This window comes from Centruroides sculpturatus, unplaced genomic scaffold (genome assembly GCF_000671375.1).
Source record: "Centruroides sculpturatus isolate CEXI.00-Female unplaced genomic scaffold, Cexi_2.0 scaffold964, whole genome shotgun sequence".
Classification (NCBI taxonomy): domain Eukaryota; kingdom Metazoa; phylum Arthropoda; class Arachnida; order Scorpiones; family Buthidae; genus Centruroides; species Centruroides sculpturatus.
This window is the reverse complement of record NW_019385230.1, coordinates 173108-179201: the sequence shown is the minus strand read 5'-3', so window position 1 is coordinate 179201 and position 6094 is coordinate 173108.

Sequence of the window (6094 nt, the reverse complement as noted above, 5' to 3'; positions counted from 1 at the left end):
GCATAAATATTTTATTTGACAATACCTAAGTGTATTTGAGATATTAAAATCTTATAAATAAATTTAATATAAAACACTGAGCTGTAATGTTTACATCTACAATTTTATTCAAACATTAAGCTTTTTGAAAATACTGTATTTTCTATTATGATTACTATTGAATATATCTTGTTTTATGCTTCATTTACTTACAGTAGTTATCAAGTATTGAAAAACAAACTTTCTATGAAACTTTTATTAAATATAAAGAGTTTATAAGAATTTTTTTACATTTGATAATAGATTCAATTATAAATATAATCCAGAATTCTTAGAATTAAAATATTATTTATTTAGTCTTAATATCTTTACTCATATAAAATAGATGTGAATTCCTTTGTCACTAATAATATATCTTTAAAGATGAATGAATTGAAATTTAGACGATAATAGAAAGTATTATTTGTTTCTAAAGTTTAGAATACAATAATAATCTAAATTATTTATTTGTTTACTGTTAAATTTGGCAATAAAATTTTATAATGGTTTTGTCTTTATATATTTCTTGATATTTAAAAAAAGTAATTTTTTAAGGAGCAAATAATATAAATATTGTTAATTTTTAATAGGTAGTATTTGGTAAATTTTAAATGATTGACTTTTGTTTTGTAATTGTTAATGGAAAATGAAATAATGGCAAAAATTTAATAAACTAGATATTATTTACATTCCATTTACTTTTTAAGAACCTGTTTTTGACTAAACTGAAATTGTTTATATAAACTGTACATTTAATGGTAATAACTTATGTATGTATATGACTTCATCTGTAGAATAATAATGAGTAAATTATTTCAACAATTGAAAGTGTTCAAATAATAAGTATGAATAATTAGAAAGTTTATTAAAAACTTTATTGAACTGATTATAATTGACATAAATTCTTATTAAATCTTATAAGGATATTCAAAGTAAAATAATTACACAGTAGTTTAGGGAAATATTCCATAATGCATAAATGCTCTTATTTGACCAAAGATTGGATAAAATAGACTTTAATTTCATTATTGTCTAAACAATAAAATTTCTTACTTTTAATGCTGAATTAATATGGTGTAAAATGCTACTTTATTAGAGTAAATAATATAAAAGTTCCAATTATACATAAGGGATTTCTGTATAAGGTTTTTTTTGTAAAATAAATCTATATGTACAGTAAATCATATCATTTAGATCAGATAAATGAAAATTAAAAGAAAAGTGAGATTTGTATTATAAATTAATTTGATTCTTATCAAAGTGTATTTAATTCTAGTCAAGTTACATCAACATCTCTGTTTGGTTGAATATTGTCATTTATTTTCATAAACCAACAGAATATAATAACAAGAGAACTTTGATTAATATAGTGGTCAATGTATTAGAAGAATGCCCATATAAAATAAAATGATGTTTTAATACTTTAATACAATACAAATACATTACAGATTACAATTAAAAATTTTTGAATTTAAATACTTTAAAATTGTTTTATGAGTGTTAAAGACTATTTTAAATCTTCAAATTTTACATTTGAAAGAAAAAAATTACATGTAGTATTTTTTTTCTTTTAAATGCTTATATGATTAACAATTTACTGTTACAAATTTACTATATTTGTTAACTGTTTAATTAGATATCATTATGTCTACTAAAAGAAGTGATATCAAATTAGATAAAGTTAAACAGGATTAATATTAGAACTGATGTGTTTTGCTGAGAAAACAAATTTCAAAGTAAATTTCATAAATTTCCTCTTTATTTGAAATCATGTATTGTAATTAATAAAATTTGAAATTATTAAAATGGATACAAGATCTTTAAGATTAGATATATTTTCAATTAATGTAAATATATTTGATTTTGGTAGTTTGTACATTGTTTCAAGAAACTGAAATTTTCATTAAATTTGATATATGTATATATAAATTTCTCATATTATTTAATAAATTTTTATTGAAATAAATTTTTTTCAAATCTTATATATTCAAAGTAAAGTTATTACACAGTAGTTTTGGAAAATATTATACAATATATAAATGCCAAAGATTTGACCAAAACATTAGTTAATATTAATTAACTTTAAATTTTATTATTATCTAAAAATAAAATAACTGCTTCTTTCAATATTGAATTAATATGTTATAAAATATTGCTTTAATACTTAAAATACTGTATAAAAGTCCCAATTATACAAAGAAATTTTTGTATAATTTTGTACTATATTAAAATAATATTTTATATTTATTCACTATTATATAATTGCCTTAAGATTCCCAGTAAGAGTGCCTACTTTTATCCTCTTTTTATATACAGCATGCAAAAAATTTTAAATACTTTGTCCTGTAAATGCAAATATTACATTCCAGACGTTATAATAAAATTTTTGGGATTATCTTTTCTAAATATTTTTTTCCTTTTAAATAAAATATACATAATTCTTTTTTCCTCTCTTTCTCTATTGTACAGAAAAAGAAAGAAAAAAAAATTTACAAAACATTTATATTATGCTTACAGAAAATGTATGTCTGTAATATTATCTCATTTATTAGTGTTAGATTAAATAATGTTTTTTTCTACAATTGAATATGATGATTCAATTTCAAAATGCTGCTGTTTGATTTTTCAGTTGCTTACACTTTCTTATCTATTTCAGAAATAAGCTTTGCAATGTGTATTACTGAAACAATTAAAATATTTTATATACAATATGATCATAATTGTTAATAACAGGTTTTAAATATTAATTTACCAGAATTAATAATAATACATATTTTCCAAATTGATTATTCCAATAGAAAGAAAATTCAGTTGAATGTTTTCAATCTTTATATTTGGAAAATTCTTATCAAATCATATCTTTAACATATTTTTTAAATAAATTTTTCTTATATTGTAAGGCTTATAATGAAAATTGTTGTTTAAATTCTATGATTATGTCTTAGATACAAACATGTACTGCATTACTTTTTAAAACAATTTTTTGAAATAGGTATTTTATATTAAATTTGTTGTTTTCTTTTTGATTTCATGACATTTATTATTCACTTTTACTCTTTTTTTGAAGTTATAAAAACAGCTTTTTCAAGAGTGAAGTCATTGTAATTATATTTATTGTTTTCAAAGCTTGGAGAAAATTTAAATGAAAGTTTCTTTGGAAATGTTAAATATAATTAAAACAATCTGAAAAGATTTTAGTTAAATTAAATTATTACTGAGAATAAGTATATATATTGAAGTAATTCTAGTTTTTTAAGTGTAACATTTAAATTTTGTAGTTGTAAACATTACAGAGATGATATATGTGACAATTAGTTTTATTTTATGATTTAAGAATTAAATTCTTATACTTAAGGTAGTTTTAAGTTAAAATACAGTACATGCTGTAAAGTAAAAGCAAATATTTATTATTACTTTTATTTATAAATAAGTATATCAGTATAGTGAATCTTGAATGATGAATATAGAAAATTTGTATTAAATTATACAACAATGTTTTTGACATGAATTCTATTCATGCAATAACATGTTCTATATATTGTCTATAACAATATTCATGCACCATGCATTATATTTATAAGCACATTTTAAATATGATCAACAAAGAAATATCATATTGTGCCAAGTGAAAAATATTAATAGATGTTTGCAAAGAAAATCAAGATTTTAGAAAGTTAGTAAAAAAAAAAATGATTTTATACAGAATTATTATAAGCATAGGTAAAATATTGTTTATAAATTACTATTTTTCATACTGAATGGAATAAACACATAATTTAATGTTAAATAATTTGAATGAAACTGCATAATTAGGCTGTATGCATTGTACCAGTACTTATTGTTATGCTTGATTTTAATATAATTGTATAGAAATCATAATTACAGAAAATTCTATCATATTTAGTCATGTTTAAATTATTAATACTTGATATTTAAAGAGATAATTCTGCAGTACATTTTGTTCTATATTAGAAATTTAAAATTAGATATATTGTCAGAAGTTTTTTGACATAAATATTTAATTATGTTGACAATTTTAATAGTTGCTTTGTAAAATGCATTGAATTTATGTATGAACGATTTCTAAGAGAGAAGAATAAATGAAATAAAAATTATGAAAGGTAATAAATTGTTAAAACATTTCTAATTTTTGTTTATAAGTATGATGTAATGAATTTTGAAACAGATATTGATGCGTGGTAAATTATAAATGATTTTATTTGTAATTTGTGACTTGTTAAATTTAAAAATTATTGCAAAATGATTGTTATATGTTAAGATATTTTATTAAAAATTATAAATTAATTTTATATAAAAGGTTTTTGTTAATTTGGATATTTTGTTTGAAAGTTGTAGAAGTCAGAATAATAAGAAATGATTGATTATAAATGTGTACAGTGGCTGTTTTAGGCTGTGTGAACTTATGAGGCCTCATTTATATAAAGCCCATATCATAAATTACTTGATATTGTATAAGGTTATGGATTCTATATACTATTAGATTCTAAGTATTGAACAAAGATTGAATAGTGACGAGCATATATTTGTGTGTGTTTGATGCCCTAAAAGCACAAGACTCTAGGCAAAAGCCTAGATTGTCAATGTCCTAAACTCACCACTGAACAAGTATCTATTGTTGCTATTATTAATCAAAATATTGTTTTCAATAGGAAATTGTTTATATCATGTGAAAAAATTTTGTACACTCACTGTAGAGAGAATTAAAATCTGTTAAGTCACACTGATATTTATGCAAACTGGAAATTTGTAAACAGAAAAAAAATTGTTCCTACTTTAAATATGTTCTTNGACTGTCGCCTCTCCGTCAACATCGGCTTCTCGTGTGTCGTTTCGACCTCCACCAAAGCTTATCTGTGCTTGTCGACATACACCGGTGATTGTTCGAATGTATAATAATATAACAAAATATTCGGTCTTTCACCGACGTATTTTGTATGTGTCGACATTCTCTAATTTTGGTCTTTCACAGTAACATATACATATAATAAAGATTCAATTTACAAACTCAGTGATGTTATTTGATTTCAAAATCAATAATTCTAAACGGGAATATATTTATAAATGAAAGGTTACATAGTTGACGTCATTCTCTTAGGATTTAATTTTTATATGTAAGAAGCTATTAATATACTCATTAAAATAAAGTGTGTGGAATGAATTCATATTCATTTTTAATATCATAAAATGCAATTTTTTTGTATAAGTATTATTATAAATTTAAGATTTTTAGAGAGAGAATTAAAATCTGTTAAGTCACACTGATATTTATGCAAACTGGAAATTTGTAAACAGAAAAAAAATTGTTCCTACTTTAAATATGTTCTTAATTGTGTGATAATTTAAGTTTAAGTATCCAGCTCAAATTATACTTATTTTAAGCTCAGGTTTAGATATAAAATGAATATATCTTAATATAAGGTCTTAATATATAATGAAATTTTGTGTATTAAGATCATAATCATTTGTGTATTATGAATTTTAAAATTAAATAACATCACTACAGTTCATTTATGCATTATATTTGCTACATCATGTAGGTATTTTATGCATTAATTTGGTAATTTATTATTTTTTATTGAAAAAACTTCAATTAATTTCTTCTTGAAAAATTTTTTCATGTCTATTCCTATCTATAATGTTACATTTACGGATATAAATTTCTAAATGATTCTATGTATTTTCTGAATAATTATAAAAAATTCTATAATCAATATTTTACAATATTTACAATAATGTATTTATCATTTCAAATTAATTTTTTAAAATTAATGTCAAATGCCTGACTGTTATTTGCAAAATTATATAGTCTGAAATGACTATTTTAGTATTTTCTTTAAATTCATTTTACAGTAANTTTTAAAATATATAATAAAAGTTAAAATCTCATTATTATTATTGAACTATCTTAAAATTGGAATTTTATTATTATTATTTTTTATATAAACATAGCAAAACAATTTTTTATATTTATGAACAATTTAATATTGGCAGATTGTATAAATATCAGTGTTAATTTATATTAAGTTATATTTTATTATTGTATAAATTTTCAGAA